At 41.7% G+C, this 17746-nt stretch overlaps 1 pseudogene; it reads left to right on the top strand.

The window, feature by feature from the left end:
• Window positions 1-17746, top strand: part of LOC148758991 (ribokinase-like) — a 52896-nt pseudogene that overhangs the window by 9844 nt on the left and 25306 nt on the right.

Below are 17746 nucleotides of genomic sequence, written 5' to 3'. Positions count from 1 at the left end.
CTCCTCTGAAAAATGCCCTTCTGACGCTGTAATGGCCATCCCCATTCTCGTTTGCCCTGTTTCTGCTCTCCCCAGCCACCCTCCTCCTATAGTCTCCTCGTCTGAGCGAGCTCTCAGCCTCTGATTGAGTTTCTCCTCCTTTCTCAGTCTGTTCCTTTATGTTGTTAGATTGCTCACAGAATGTAAGCTTTTGTGTGTGCATGTTTGCATGAAGAATTCCGATATGTTTGGAAGATATACATCGGTGTTCAAAATATACATATATACATGAACTTCCTACTTACTAGTCTTACCAGGAAGATTTTGAGCTTTTCATTGTTTCTTTTCTATCATCTCTTTTCTATCAAGGCCTTTCCTGGAAAATGGATTTGTGAACTAGCTTTGCAACTAAGCAATTAAAGTAACCCACAAAAATGTTCACCAGCCTGAACGTTCACATTCATACATGTCCTTTCATGCCCCAACATCTAAAATCTTTAATCCTCTTATTGCCCTTTGCCATAATTTTGTAATCACCTTGGTTGTAAATATTGATGCTTGCCCTTGAAGCCGAAATGTTGTAAAGTGAAAAGTAGAGCAGATGGAAATAAGGAGATTGTACTGTGCTATCGTGGAGATTGAGATTTCAGACTCCTACATCTATTACTAAGTTGATTTTTAATCTAATGGGGGAAATGCTTGCACTTGGGGATGTCCCTTACCTAATGTCTGTAAATGCACCATATTGAAAATGACAACCACTGAATCCTTCTTCCTCTCCTGTGTAGTGAAAACATTGTTCAATCCAGCTCCTGCCACTGCCGACCTGGACTCCCGGTTCTACAGCCTCTCAGACGTGTTCTGCTGCAATGAAAGTGAGGTAAGAAGGGAAGATTTTGCTCATTCATGAGAAACCAAAGACTTCCATGCAAGTGGGTAAGCAAAGGAGCAGGACTAACCACATCAGTTTAGTTGCGCATGAATTCTTGGGCCCAGTGAAAACAGAGTTTTCAGTTGATGGGGGTGTGTAAAAAGGAAATCAGTGAGTCCTAGGGAAAAAAAGAAAAAAGATTCCCTGAATCATCTCCATAATTTATCACTTATCAAACCTCAGCTAATTTGGGTGCCCTCCCTGCCCTCACATTATTGGTGTTTTGTTTTCCCTTTTAATTATTCCCTATTCTCTGGACTAATTAATATCAGAGTTGCCAGATTTAGCAAGTAAAAATACAGGGCACCCAAGTAATTTTAGTTCGGATAAACCATGAGTAATATCCTAATGTACTTATACTATAAAATTATTTGTTTATCTGAAATACAAATTGAGCTGGGCATCCTGTATTTGATGTATTAATAGCAACCCTAATAGGTTCTCCACTGGTGCCATGGGAAGGACCCTTCGGGGGTCACTCCATTAGGGGAGCACCCTCTTAGTCCATCTGAGAGTCATAATTTATAGTTCTGTGTAAAATATCAATATATTCATATTGTGCCATTCGTTGTGAAGCATTTTAGGAAGAAAATTTCAATATTTCTCCCTTTTTAAGGCCAGTTTTAGACCGAAGCTCTCTCTCCCAATATTGGGAGGCAAGATAGATCACACAGTGCAACATACACAGAGAGAAAGTTAGTCATTAATGAACTATCACAGTACTTTTCCATGTGGTTTGAAGGCTGAGTGACGGTTTCTAGGATTTCCTGATCTGCCTTTTGTTAATTTCATCTCTCAGAACATAAAGTAAACAAGAAAGAAGAGTGCCATAAGGAAACTAATTTTAACAAACCACAATACATTATGCAACGTTTTTAGAGAGAACCACCATGGCCAGGCTTTGTGCTAGGAAAAAGAAATTGTAGGAGATAGTGACCATTTCATAATAAGAGGTTACATTGCCCTCAACTGCAAAACTGGCTTAGTTTCCCTGCGAGATACTTACAGAGCACAATATTTCTTCTTCAAACACTGACCACAGTTCAGGTTATGTGTTCCGTACTTGTGTCTTCTCCATTTAATTACCAGTCCTGTGAGGACAGGGACATCTGTCTTATTCACCACTGCCTCCCCGGTGGCTGTCCCTATGTGTATAGTTGTCTACTGCTGTGCAACAGATGACCCCAAATTTACAACAACAGGAATTATTTATTGTCCTTCACGGATACTTTGCATCAGGAGCTGACACCCGACACATGGTGGCTTGTGTCTCCTCTGCAATGTGACCTAGAAGACTCAGAGGCTGAGGACTGGCATCGCCTGAAACCTCATTCACTCCCTCGCATGCTTGGCCAGAACACTTACGCACGGCCTTTCCTTGGGGCCTGGGCTCCCTCTCAGTATGGAAGCTGGGTTTCAAGAGCCAATATCGAGAGACAGACAGACAGACAGACAGACACAACTAGGCAGAAGACATGTTGGTTTTTATGACTTAGTTTTGGAAGTCACACAGCATCATTTCTGGACCATTCTATCGATAAAAGCAAAGTCCACCCTGGCCCCCTACCTCCCAATAAAAGATTGTCATTGGAACAGTGTGAAAAGAACATGTATGATATTATATATATTAATACAGTTATCTTTGAAAATTACCATGTTATACTGTACCCGGCACACAGTTGGCACCTATAATATATGCTTATTGAATGAATGAATGGATGAATGAATGAATGAATGAATGAACGAACGAACGAACTCTGGTCTTTAATAAAAGTGAAAAGGAAGGCATCTACAAGGTCAAGTCAAGCCCACATATCAGAGAAGTAACAGAATCACAGAGCAGTCAGCCCTGGGTATGCAGTACTCCAGTCCCAGAAGCAGGGAGAAGTGGCAGGAAGTTTGCCTGCTATGGGTAATGGGCACTACACATTTGCCGCTCATGGGAGCCTGGAGCTGCTGGAAACCAGAGATGCTGGGCTCCGGACCCCTGCTGACAAACAATGGTGGAGGAGGCTCCTACTCCTGCTGCCCGAGACTACCACCTGCATGAGGCTCCCCAGCTGAGGAGACAGGAGGACAGAGATACTGCCTCTTCCCAGGAAGGAACCCAAGCCAACTGCTGGCTTAGTGTCTGGAGTGGCCATATCACCAGTAACAGCAGAATCAGAACCCCATATTGCCGATATAACGCCTTGTTGTGGTTTAGAGATCCTCAGGGGCCTGATGGATGCAACTAAAAACCCCTAGAAAGGAAGGGAGAAGCCTGATGGGAGATGAAGTGTGAAGACGATCCACTCACAGGTAGCAGAGAAAGCCTGCAAATGAAGAAACACAGCGCTGCGAGAGTTTTCCAACAAAATCAACAATCTAAAGATGAATTTTCACAAGACGAAATTCAAATAATAAAATAACGCAAAAGAACTTTAAAATAAGTATGATTAAGATTGTCATTCATGAAAAAAGGAGAAGAAATGGTAAAAGAAAAAGAATCGAAGCAACAATTTGCAAATACGAAAACCAATCAATTAGAAGTCTTGAAAATGAAAAATAGCCATTGAAATTTTTTTCAAAGCACTCATTAGAAAGGTGAGCATTAGATTGGAATGAAGAATTAGTGAATTAAAAGAAAATCTTGATCAATTCACCTAAAAGTGGAAAGCTCAATTCACCTAGAAAATAGCACAGAAAGAAAAATATTAAAGAGAAATTTAGAGAGATAAAAGATAACTTGACAGGCTCCAACATACATCTAATTGGAGTGAAAGAGAGAATGGAAGGAACTGAAGAGAAGCAATACTAGAGGAAAGACTGCAGGTGTTTTAGAATTGAAAAAAGGGCATGAGTCCTCAGATCAAAAGTGTATTAAGAGTACCATGTGAGATAAATATAAATAACTCTCTACTAACGTACATTTAATGAAACTGCATAAAATCAAGAGTAAAGACAAAAGTATTTTTAAACAGCCAGAGAAAAAGGACAGATGACATACAAATGATAAGAATATCCAGTACTTCTTTGCTTGTAAAAGGGGGAAATGGAAAAACCAAAATGTCCACAAGAAATAGAATAGATTTTGTTTAAACTATAGTATATTTGCAGTACAGAATACTGTGTGCAGTTGAAATAAAAAAAGTAGAGCTACACACATCAACATGAATTAAGTAATGTAAAGGGGGAAAAGCACATTGCTAAATAATATACATGGAAGTTAGTTTCCTTGTAAAGAAAAATGTGAAAACAAAATCAAGTGTTTTGGTGGTAAAGGTGGTGGTAGGTACATGGGTGTTTGTTGCATTACTTTTAAAATCAGGATTTTTCATTAAAGAATAGTTTCTTTAAAAGTTTTTAGAAACCACAAGAAGTCAGTATTCCTAAAAATAGACCAACTCATCAGACATAAGTGAACCCAGTAATGAAAATCAATGAAAGACTTGTAAAAAAGAAAATGGTCTCAAAGCATAAACAACTCAGACTGAAAGGGTCTCTGGAAAAATGATGGGAAGGGATGACACGTGGTCAAGTTAATGAAACCTATGCTACTGAGAAAAACGGACGTCTAGATTGAGCAGACGCTGTGGGATGATTTACAAGCAACAGAAAGGGTTGATCTGGGCATATTCAGTACAGGAAGGGATAGACCCACTTTTAGGAAGAGATACTATAAGGTTAAATTGTAATACAGAAAGGACAGAATACAGGTTTTAAACTTGTTGAGTCAAAAAGTATATAATTCATCTAGTCTAGTGATTCTCAGAACCATCAAGGTTCCTCAGAGATGCTGGAGGGGCCCCAGGGGGATGTGGAAGCAGAGCTGCAGCCCTTCACTCCTACTTCAGCTAGAGACCTTTGTGTATTCTGGAAGAGAACTACTGATCCTGTGTAAGCCCCTCCTTGTACAAATCATACATGACTTGGGAAAAGTCACATAGTGAGTGGTGCAGTTCTGAATGTCATGCACTGCTTTTTAGTGCCTCTCCAACTCTGCTTCCACCTTCTCCAGCAAAACACAAAAGAAATGGGCGGTGTGCAGACATGGAAAGCTTTAACTGGCAATACGAGAAAGGCATTAGGGCCCAAGACAGGCCTAGAAGAATTACGTCCTTACATGTGAAATACCCCATAACATCTATCCAAATCATTGATTTACAGCATGATTTCTATACGAAATCATTGGCAGTAGCCCCTCTCCTTTTTCTTTTCCTACCCTTCTCCCTAACTCTTATGAAAATTATCGTACGTACACAGAAGCTGAAAGAGCAATAAAATAAATACTCATATACTCTCCACCTAAACAGTTGTTAACATTTTGCTGTGTTACTTCCCCACTCCCCTGTGTGTGTTTTTGGTTTTGTTGAATCATTTGAGAGTAAGTTGCAGATAACACAACACCTCACCCCTAAATACCTGAGTGTGCGAGGTCTCCTAAGAGTAGCCACAAGACCACTATCACACCTAAGAAAATTCTCAGTAATTCTATTCTGTCATCTGACATCAAGGCCATATTCAAATTTCCCCTGTTGTCCCAAGATGTCTTTTATAGCTAGTTTTTGTTGTCATTGTTATTGCTTTTTTATTTATTTTCCTGAGCCAGTATCTATCAGAGTTCTCCATTGCATTTCATTGGTTGTTATGCAAAATAAGGGAGACATTTTCTAGAAAATCAAATCTAATCTGGATGTGGACCCAGGTTACTTTGCTCACCACTGTTTCCTCTCACTACTGTGTCTTCCAGGCTGAGATTCTAACTGGCCTTGCGGTCAGCAGCCCTGCGACGCTGGGACGGCTGCACTGGTGCTCCTGGAGAGGGGCTGCCAGGTCGTTATCATCACCTTAGGTGCTGAAGGATGTGTGATGCTGTCCAAGACAGACCCTGTTCCAAAGTTTATCCCCACAGAGAAGGTCAAGGCTGTGGATACCACGGTAGGTTTCTAAATTTTAGAATCATTTTTGGCCCTTGAAATCATCATTCAGTTACTAAGACATTGCACTTAAACTTGGGGGTCAAGAGGTAAAGGCCCTAGGAGGTGACATGGTAAGAGAACAACAACCAGGCAGGAGAACTGTATCCTAATCCCGCTCTAACCCACTGTAGGACTTTATACAAGTCACTTAACTTCTCTAAGCCTCAGTTTTCTCATCCATAAAATCGGAATATCAGTAAAATTATACCTGTATTACTTATATTCATTCATTCATTCAATAAATATTTATTGAATACCTGTCTATATGCCAGTCATATATTAGATGCTGGGGCTGCAGTGACAAACAAGACAAATCTCTGCCCTCATTGGGCTTAGGTTTTAGACCGTAAACAAATCACCAGATTTTACAAGCTTCATGTGGAATAAAATAGCAAGGAGCACTGGTGAGCGGAGCTCACTTTCAGACAGTAATAACATTTACTACACGCTTCCTGTGTCTCTTTTGTATACATCTCACTTAATCTTTACAACAATGATTGTAGAGGGTACGTGCTATTATTATACTCATTTTACAGATTTAGAAAGTTGCTCAGGATCCTAATGCTACGAAGTAACAGCTGGGGGTTCAGTCAACTCCCCCAGACGCTTCGTGTGTACGGCGCTGTTAGGACAAGCGAGTTAAGTGGACAAGTCACGGCAGCCACCGAGCAGGGATAAAAAGGAAACAAGTTAGAAAAAAGGCTCAGGGCTCCCCTAAAGCTGGGGAAATAAAAATGATCTGTTTGTGGCGTAGCATTCAGAAGAGCTGACTGGAAAAGTAAGCACGTGTCAGGGACACGAAACTGAAGTTGAAGGAGAATAAAAATTTTAGGAATTTTATTTATAAGAACGTGCTATATAATTACTTATAAACTATGTTTTGGTTTGTATGCTTAGAAAAGACTTTAAAATGTGGGCCATTTATCAAAAAAGAAGCCTAAGGGGAGCTGATGAAGTTTTGGATACAAATATGCTTTGAAAAATAATAAATGCAAGGCATGCTTTTATAACATGAAATTACATCATGATTGCCTTTCAAAATGTGCTTTATCGGGTATTTGATATATTGTTCTCAGTGTTGTTATTCTCTTCATATCTAATCATTCCTAAAACTATTAGTTGTTTTCTGTTTTGTCAAGATGGACAGTAACCTAGATTTGAGAGGTTTCTTATTAGTTCTGAAATTGATCCTGCATTAGACCAAAACTATTAGAAATTATGATTAGAGCAAAGAGTGTATTCTTCTCTTGCTAAAAATGAAATGAAGGGTCCTCATGAAGATGTCCGACCTAGGTGGGTCCCCAGAAAGTGGCTTAGCCTTGCTGTCAGTGTCTGTGTCAGTCACGACTCCCCTTGCTCATAAGCAGAAGTACGACTCAAACGGACTTACACAGAAAAAGGTATTTGGCGCACATCATTAGAAAGTTCCACGTATGGCAGAATGCGGGGGCTAAACCGCGTCACTGGGGCTCACTTGCTGTCCCCTCTGCTTGCCTTGCCGTGTGGCCCTGGCCGCTCCCCGCCCACACGGTACCCCACATCACGTCCCCCTTCCCTGGTGTCAAGTACAAATCAAAGAACTGTTATCAGAGGATGGGAAGTCGATGCTAGTCAGACAAAAACAACCCCTGCCCACCACAGCACACTCGTGTGGAAATGTACTGCTTGGGCACGGGACGACATGATGAAGAACTCGCCTTAGAAATGTTCGAGTCAATAGTAATACCACTGTATCAGAGTGATTTCATGTTAAAGGATTGGATTTCATAGGTTGTGATGGATGACGGCTTTGAGCATCTTAAGTACAGCAGTGTGCACCAAGGAAGTCGTCACTGTTTTGTGCCCTTTCCTTTGGTTTCTTAGCACCCGCAGCTAATGTTTAGCTTCCAGGAAAGGTGAGATAGTGCGAGTTCAGAGGAGGCGCAGATTACTTACTGCTTGAAGGCAGGAGATAGAACGGGATCGGGAAGATCAGGGCACTGGGTCAGGATGAGCAAGTGTTTTGTCTGGGCCAGAGAGTCCAGTTTTAGTCCTCACAGGCCGTATGCGTACGTGCTGTGTCACAGCTACTCAGTTCTGCCGTGGTAGCATGGAAGCATCCACACAGCACAACTTTGTATGCTACTGGAGTTAAGTTGGTATTTAGTTACAACTAGATTTTTTTAAGTTAAGGTGTTAATTGGAATCACCAGTGCAATCAAAGAAACCTCAAAGAAACAAGGAAATTAAAACGGTACACTAGAAAATATCTCTTTAACACAAAAGATGCAGTAATGGAGGAACAGAGGAATAAAGAAGCTACTGGAAGATAGGCTATTGTAAACTGAGGGATAAAACTAAGACAGGAAGAGTTGGGATTCAGGAAACAGGTGATACAATATCGGAGAGACGTCAGGAATGAAGGAAAGTTCCAGGACAGCAGCTATGCAGCAAGCCCATACCCAGTCAGCTCAGATGAGAGCAGCAGAATGGAGGGGGGCGCCGGGAGATGCTTCCAAAAACAAACAAAAAAGAAAAAAGAAAGAAATCATCGAATATCTGTATATTTGAATATGACAGGAGATTTTTAGTTTTCTTGCAGAATTTAAGAATAAAATAGTAATTAATATGTTAAAAACTGAGGAAATGAAAAAAAATATGAGGCCAAGTTTTTCCTCTAGGTCATCTGGAGTCTAAGGGGAAAAAGTATGATTAAGTAAATATAATCTTAGTATACCACATGGCTAGGAACTCATAGTCATAACAATGTGAGTGCCAATTATTGATTTCACCAAAAATGGAGATTATAATCATATTGTGAAGATGGAAGGATAAAGTGTGTATTTGTGTGCACATGGGGGTAGATAAGAGAACTAAATGCTCATCTTCCATAGTTGGAAGTCAAGAGATAATATCTAAAACTCGTTTAAAAATAGCAATAGAAGCATATTACCAGAAATAGAAGATAAATACCAGAAGAAACCGCTAAAAGAATTTAAAGTATTTGCCTCATGGAAATGGTTGTGGAGAGAGATAGGGCATTTACACTGTAAGCCTTGTCTTTTTAAACTGTGTGTATGGATGGCTCTGATTTTTTTTTAATGACGAAACATAATGAGATACCACTTCACACCCACTAGAATGGCTATAATCAAAAATAGATAATAACAACTGCTGCCTAGTATGTGGAGAAATTGGAACCCTCAAACAATGCTGGCAGGACTGTAAAATGGTGTAGCCACTTTGGAAAACAGTTGGGAAATGCTTCAAAAAGTTAAATTTAGAGTGAGTTACAACATGACCCAGCAATTCTACTTATAGGTATGTACCCAGAGAAATGAAAACATATGTCCACACAAAAACTTATACAAGAATGTTCAGAGCAGCATTATCCTAAAAGCCCCAAATTAGAAACATCCCAAATTTTCATCAACAGATGAATGGATAAACAAATTGTGCTACATACTATGGGGGTGGAAGAAAATTTCCTCTACCCTTCTAGGTTCTTCCAGCTGGTCTAATAATTAAATTGACATGAGAAGAGTAACAAGAGAAAATAACCAAATTTAATTGCAAACGTATGTATGGGAACCCCACCTACATGAGAGGTTCCAAGACAGAGAGTTCAAATGAGGTACATATGACATTCTGAGCTAAGAAAGAGGTGAGGTGCCTGGGGCTTCAGAGGAGAGGGATGTCATTCTCAGAGGTTCAGTAATTAGAAGTTTGCCCTGTCCTATAGATAGGTCATAAATAATAACTCTTCTTATGGGTAAGGCCCCAAGTTTAAATTCTTTAAGGGAGAGGTAAAAGTTTCAAGTGAGCCCACAGGGTCTACGACTGCCTTCAGGTCAAAGTAATTCACGTGCCAAAGTAGCACATCTTGGGGAGGCCTGTTCTGAACCCCTTTAATACACATGATAGAATATTATTCAACCATAAAAAGGAATACTGACTAATACATACTACGGCATTGAAAGACATCCAAAACATTATACTAAGTGAAAGAAGCCAGACACAAAAGGCCACATATTATATGCTTCCGTTTATATGAAATAGCCAGAATAGGTAAATCTATAGAAACAAGTAGACGGACGGTTGCCAGTGTCTGCGGAGAGAGGAGAATGGGGAGTGACTGCTAATGGGTACAGGGTCAAGGGTTCCTCTTTGGGGTGATGAAAATGTCCTGGAATGGTGATCGTTACACAATCTTGTGGATATACTGAAAACCACTGAAATGGATACTTTTAAAGGGTAGATTATGGTTTGTGAATGATACCTCAATTTAGAAAACAAAAGTCAAAAAACAACAAAAGATCCATCTAGGCACTTCATTAATGAATGCATACTCTTGTGATGAAGAATCTTGCACTTACTTGCTCTACTGAATCTACTGAAATGGCTCCCAACAACCCCGTAGTAGAGCGGAGGTGACACAAGAAGCAGGGTAGTTATTTTCAGGGTGCAGGAAGTCTCCTCAGCTTTTGTGCTACCTTTTGTCCTCTCATCCAGCACTCTCATTATTAAAATTCTGGCCTGTTTTGCACACAACTGTTGGGCTTCTTCATAAGTCTACTAAAAAAGAGACAATTCACATGATGAGGTGAGGAACTCCAAGGGAGGCATTTTCCTTCTGAACAAATGGGCTCCTTTTGTCAGGAGGGTATTACTTGCTCTCAGCTGGTCTGTAACCTTCGCTTTTCTCCTCCTCCTAATCCCTTATTGTGTACACCTTGTAAAAAATCATGTTCTGAATCCTATATATGTATAATTTTAATTTGTCAACATACCTCAATAAAGCTGGAAAAAAATTAAATAAGTAAATCAGGGATGGCATGGATGGTGTGGAAACATCTTTAGTTAGTTGGCACACTGTCCCCTGAGAACAGACAGCCTGCCGTGGAAGGAGCCATTTCCCATTCTACGTCAATGCTTCTGCACAATCCTGCTTTGCCTCAGTGTTAATAGTTGGATATATCACTTCTATTTTTGCATCCGTTTTCCGTTGTACTAGAGTGAGATGGTAGCAGTAGCTGCAGATGTCCTCAGCTCAGTTTGGAAGACATGACAGATGTGTCTCTTTTCGCATCTCTCTATGTTGTCTGAATCTCAGCCTCAAAATGACACAGCGCCCGTGTCCTCACTGCAGGCCTTCCAACCTGAAGGGTAGGGATTTTGCTTCCTTGTGCGCACGATTGCGCTGAATAATCACTTCACAGTCAGAGTTACACGTTTAAGCACAGTACTATCTTAAGATTATTGTGCTAGTGTGATACAAGAGGTTGTAACACTAATTATCCTTGGCCTGTGAGCTCTATAAAATTATATATAAATTGCTTTTCTACATGTAAGTGGTTACATCCTAGAATCTACACTGAGACTCTAATTACAAGAATTCAGCCCATAGACTAAATCTGTCTTCTCAAGAATCCCTCACTTAGTAATAAATCATCATTCAGGGTATATATATAAGTAAGCCGAGAGGAATCAAAAGCCAGGGGCATGCGGGACTCTCTCACTTATTCTTTACTTCCCTGTCTTTCTACCCATTATATACTTCAGTCCTGTAGTATTCACAGTTGCTGGTAAGGCCCTCGGCAGCATCAGCCCAGCCATGGATGCAACCAAGGGACAACTGAGGGCTTGAGACTCAGCTCTAAACTAGCGGTTGTACCAGTAGGAAGTGCAGAGAGTTTCTGTTCAAGTTTGCATGGAAGCACTCATGAGGGTGGGGTGATTGCTGGGGCTGGTGGGTTACCCATAGCTTTCTAAATTAACCTCTCCTTGTAGTTCCCTCGTCCTGGGGTCTGGCCTTCAGCATCCAGGCTGCTTTCAAGGCTAGGCTCCCATTACTCCACCTCCGAGGTGCCATAAATGACAGTTCAGTCTTTGAAAACCCAGCATCTCAAAGGCCATTATTCCCACCTTGGTGTGACCTTTCCCTGTACCCTATATCCTATACGCTCTCCCCACCCCCAATGCCCTGGCCAGTGGAAAGCCAAACTAATATTGCCAGATGTAATTAGAATCAATGAATTTAGGTGTCCTAAGAGGGGTTCCTCAACTCTGCAAGCTGAGGTGCTGTTTCCCACTTAGCCACAGTCTCCTGAGAGCACTGAATACCCACCAGCTCTCATATGGACACTGCCAGTGTTAGTCTCCTTAAACTGTGTTTCCCCAGCACAGCACTCTCTCTTCCTCTGTCTTTCTGATCAACATCTACATTCTTTGCATTTGTTAATAATTAGTACAGTTTCTGAGGCACATTTCTGTCCAAAACCTTCTGTTACAGCCAAGATGTTTGAGTGTCCCTTACTGTTGACTGCCAATACTTGAAAAAGGGTTGGAACAGTAAAATACTGTGAATAACGAGTGATACAATCTTGGATGCCAAAAAGGTAACTATAAAATAACAAGGCTAACTTTGATTGTCATATCAATTTATTTTAATCAAGAAGTAACTGTTGTTTGCTTCAAATTTTGACCTTAGGAGTATTAAGTATCTATTGATATTGCCACTACTGGAAGCCCTTGGGAAATCCTCTTTTAGAATTGCCTTGAGAGCTTCAGAATAGCCTTTACCCCACTAATAACTCTACTGGGGTTATTTTTCTTCTACTCATAAAATTAACATATCCTTAGTGTTGGGGGAGGGGGGAAGAAGACAACGTAGAAAGGTATAACAAAGTCAAATACCCATGATCCTACCACTTAGATGTAACCAGTTATCCTTTTAGTGTAAATTCTTCCACATTTTTTTCCATGCACATTCATGCATGAATAGCTATTAACAGAATATCTATGAACAGAAAGTCTGAATATTTGCAACAGCAGAGATTAATATGTGTAATTATGGGAAGCCTCTACAACTCAAAAAAAAATCAAACACTTCTCTAGAATAACGTAAATAGGCAATTCACAGAAGAAATACAAAAAAATAAAGAAATGAGACAGTGTTCAACTTTATGTGAAATCAGAAATATGCAAATCAAGATAATAGTAAGATCCCTTTTTTGCCCATCAGGTCAGCAAAAAATAAAGATTAGTAATGTCCAAGTCCAAGTAAATTGGGAAACAGGTTCTCATATAATTCTGGTGGGCATGTAAATTCATGCAGTGTTTTCAGAGGGCAGTTAGACAGTACCAATTTTTAAAATGTGGTCTCCCTCTGACCCAGTACATCTCCTTCTAAACGTCTATCCTACAGAAATGCTCATGTATATGAGTATATCTCCAAGGTGTATCCCAGCTTTCTTTGTAATAGCCACAAACAAATCGGACAGTTCTACATAATCATCAGTAGAAAAAAGTCCAATTATAATAGTATGGTGGCGTGTATTTTAAATAACTAAAAATAAAAGCATGTTTTTGGAAACAAAAGCATGTTTTAAAATCTGGGAAAAACCCACAAATTGCTAGGGTCATTACTCATAGAAGGGGAGTAGAATGCGGGGAAGGAGTCATAAAGGAAGACTTCTGCGTTCTCCTCTGTGTTCTTCTGAAGTGTTTGAGTTTTCCCAGCACCCTGTGTACTTCATGGATTACTTTGACATCCAGAGTAAATCTGACTTTGGGACATAGGAGAAAACTATTTGGAGCCACATCTAGCAAATAAGTGATATCATTCTCCCAGGTTGTACTGGCCATTATCCTCACAAAGGAGCCAGTGACTGGCCACCGTTCACTCTTGGTCTCATGAAGAACCTCCCACACATTCCAGAACCTCCGTGTGACGGGGCTGAGTGCCCTCTAACTTCAGGTGACTTCTGAATGGAGTTTCCTGATGCCAAAGAAACAGGACAGCGTTACATTCAGATGCAGGGCACTTACGCCTCCTTAAGTCTGGATACTTCACTACCCGCTTTGACAGTTGTTTTTTTCTTTTTTTCTTAATCTTTCTAAAAAAAACAATTTCCCTCAAAAATATGTTATTTGATACAGTTTCCCTTGGAAATATCAGAATAAATGTCAAAGCTGCACTGTTTCTGTTCGTCACTCAAATGCATAGCAGATCTTCAGAGAAATTTTACTCATGTTCAAGTTTTCTTTCGGAATGGGTCTGCGTATGTATCTCAGCTTAACTCTTCCACCCTCATTCCACTACTAATAATTTATTGAATGAGCAACATTGACTTTTGCCACATTTCTTGGTCTTCATTAGCTGATGACCCGGGAGGAGTTGTAAAAGGGACCAGGCACAGGTGATGCCTCATGTTTAGGTACCGAATAGTTCACATACTATCGTTCATCTGCCTCCTCTGTGAAATAGACCTGAATGGACCGGCTCATGAGGGATGGAGGAACATGTGTAACACAGGCCTTTGGACTGAATGTTGTATCCCCTCCCACATTCATCTGCTGGAGCCCTAACACCCACTGTGACTGTACTTGGCGGTTAGGGCCTATGAGGAGGTAATGAAGGTTAAATGAGGTCATAAGGATGGAACCTTGATCCCATGGGATTAATGTCCTTAAAAGAGACAGCAGAGGACTAGCTTTCTCAGAGGTCATGTGAGCATATGGCAAGATGGTGGCCACCCGCATGCCCAGAGAGGGGCCTCAGAATGAAGGACACCTTCCTTGCCAGCACCTTGATCTTCAGCGTCCGGCCTCCAGAACTGTGAGGAATACATTTCTGTGGTTTAAGCCACCCAGTCTGTGTTCACTGGTTATGGTGGCCCAAGCAGACTGACACAAGAAAGAAAGCAAATGAACATGCTTCAGAAGTGACCTAAAGTGAATACTGAAAAATCACCTGTTCTGGGAGGAGAAAATAACCTGACATGCACTAAACATGCTCAGCCTAAACCACGTCTTGGGTGAACTATCTCAAGACTTCTGCGTACGGTTTACTGTCGTCATCGAGCCCAGAGGGTAAGGGCAGGTGATGTGGGAGCTCCTATCCTGATTTAGCCATGAGCTAGCAGACGGCTGTGGGCAAACGACTCAGCAGGGTTGGGGCTCAGGCTGTGCATCCAAACAGGATGCGTCTGGAATGGGTGCTCTCAGAGGCATCTTCGACCCCTGAAATTCCTGATTCTGACCGATTCTCAGGAATGAGGATTCTTGGTTAATCATGAAAAGCAGGGCACTATTCTGCGCCAGGCACGGTGCTGCACTCTTATCCATCCTCTCACATGTTTCAGAACCACCCTCATCAGGGAGATGCCCCTTGGAGAAGAGGAAACAGTGCTCCCAAAGACAAATGACCTGCCTCGAGTCATACAGCTGGGAAGTTGGCAGAGTCAGGAATTGATTCCAGGTCTGTCTGCCCGACTATCACCCATGTACTTACTCTCTACCATACCATTCTGCCTCTTGATTTGGTGGCGGTCTGCGTAGCCTTCGATCTCTCCTATGTGGCATTCCAGCACTGACTTTCCTTGTCACTTGTTATGATATAAGCTTCTATAATTGCTCCATTTCTCTAGATCTTCAAAAGCTGCCAGATCTTGCAAAGGCACTGCTTGCTTTGTGCAGTACAGTGCAGCCTCCCTTGTATGCAATAACCCCTGAATTGCCCTAAAAACAGTGCCTGGTACAAGTAAACATTCAGTATGTGGTATTTCTCAGTAGGTCCCTGTGTGTCTGATTGTTCACTTCACCTGGATTATTTAAAGGTACCAAGTCGTGTGTACCAGGACTTCCATCACTCACCATGACACAGAGTTTGTACATTGCTAAAGGGAAACCCAGGTCCCACCGCCATTCAACTCCAGCATCTTCCTATACAGGGCAAAGAGCTGAAGTGCATGGAGAGCAGTGTGGCAGGATCAGGCCAGCCCAGGTATCACCGGTCCTGGCACAGATCATGCGCATTCATTCTTGTCATTGCGTGACCAGACCTAGAGAAGCGAGATTAACCCTTTTTAGAGACTACAATCAAATCATCTTTTCGTTCAACTTCTTTAAAGAGAGGCCTGAACTGCTAACCAGAGAGGCTGGGGAAAAGGTGATTCCTCTTAGCATTCCAAAACTCTCTCGTTTTTGAAAAATACTCCTCCTTCCCTGCCTAGCAAACTCCTACTCATCCTCAAGGTCCAGCCCAGAGAGTTTCTTTGTGGCAACCCCAACGCTTAGTACAATGCTTGGTATCAGGCCCTCCTGAAATAAGGAAACAGTTGTAGTTCCTTCTGGGAAAGTACTGTGTGTGTGTGACAGTCACTTAGCCTCACTGAGCCCGTGTTCTCAGGGACTGGAGACAGGATTCCTTACATTCCTTAAATTCTACGTTGCATATGCCAAAGGAAAGAATAAATCTCAGGTACAAATGCTGTTTTTTAATGACTTGAAAACAAAATAATGACCCAGTTATTTTAAAACATAGAGATATTTTAAAACATATCTTTCGATTGTTTTACCTGCACGTATAGAAAGACCAGACCAAAAACATTGAGTTACAGAGGGCAAATGATGTCTCTGAAATTGGCACCATAAAAGTAAGTAAACCCAAACGAGGCTTTGCAACAGCCACCTTAACCTGAGGAATGATGTTAATAAATGGACATGATCTCTGTGCAAACTCTGCTAACTCTGGTGCTACCTAGAAAAGATGAAGACAACACAAAAGTTCTCTGACTAGAAAGAGAGGACTGAGGACAAGGTAATGGCTAAAGAGACTGACTGACAAGGCACAAGACATCTGTCATGCCCAGGGGGCAAATTAGCTCTATTACATTACTTCCACATCAGCAGATCACCTCATTTACTAGCTAATCAGGCAGAATTAAATATTTTAAATTATCTTTCTTAATCCTGCATGTGATCCGTTGAAAACCCAGGACTCTAAAAATCTAATTGTAACTGCTTACCAGAAATGTCATCTTCACTTTGAGGAACTGAAACAGGGCAGAGGACGAAGCTGTTTTCCATTTCCTAAAGCACGGTCCCACAGCCAGAGCTGGACACGCACGTCGTACGCCTCAGCCTGCACATCCTAGGGACTCCCAAGGGGTCCTGGGGCCCCTGGCCCTGCTTGGAACTCCAATATGGCCAGAGACTAAAAGAAAAGCAATGGAAATAGACGAGAAGTGTGCGAGGGTGGAGGTAGGATGTAGAGAAAGAACAACTTTTTAAACCTCGGCAAAATCTAAATGGAGATTGAGCGTGTTCTGGACCTAGACAGTACCAAATGGAAGGGGCAGGAAATAGTCCCTCTCCCAGTAAGAAGGGATGGTATGAGGCTGTGGCAGCTTGCTCACCCATCTGCAATTAAGACTCCGTTTCCTCTTAGCTGCCCACACCGAAGCCACTTCTCCCCACTCCGTAAGTGTCCTGGCCATCAGTGTGCTCCCATGGCAGTGAGCCAGCGGTCTGCTCCTGGCCGTTCACCTCCAATGCTACACTAGTGTTCTCGGGAGGGCTGCCAGGGCCATACTGGAGGCCTTCTAAGTGGTTTCCATTGTGTGGCAGCATTTCCTGGGTAGGCCTGACAGGAGGAGGAGGTGAGAAAACCATGTGGAGCCAAACTATAGAGCCTAGTGAGTTGGAACCATGCCCACTGCCCTCAATGCCGCTGCTGCTGATGGGTGAACAAGGAAATGAGAAAACAGGTGTGGATCATAGCTTGCTGAACATGTCTGCCCTTTGTGTGAGACGATGCATGTTGCAGGTCAGTGACGTGTATACTTTGTGTTTTATCTCTGTTGATGTGCTCTCCGTGACTAAACTGCTAGTGGCATGAATGCTGTGCGCACGCGGGCACATGTGTACACGCGTACACGCAGAACGTACTACTGTGGGAGCAGACTGTAAGGGCAACTAGTCTACACTCTCACTTCCCTCTTCCTATTTCCATTTCTTTAAAAATTTATGAAAGCTCTATACTACAGTACAACCCCTGAAAAAGCTATGTGATTTGGGGATAGAGGGAGTCCCAGAGGTTAGGTGAAGTACA

Source organism: Rhinolophus sinicus, chromosome 1 (assembly GCF_057876585.1).
Source record: "Rhinolophus sinicus isolate RSI-liver-muscle chromosome 1, RSI-T2T, whole genome shotgun sequence".
Taxonomy (NCBI): Eukaryota; Metazoa; Chordata; class Mammalia; order Chiroptera; family Rhinolophidae; genus Rhinolophus; species Rhinolophus sinicus.
This window is presented reverse-complemented; position numbering and strand designations above follow the sequence as displayed.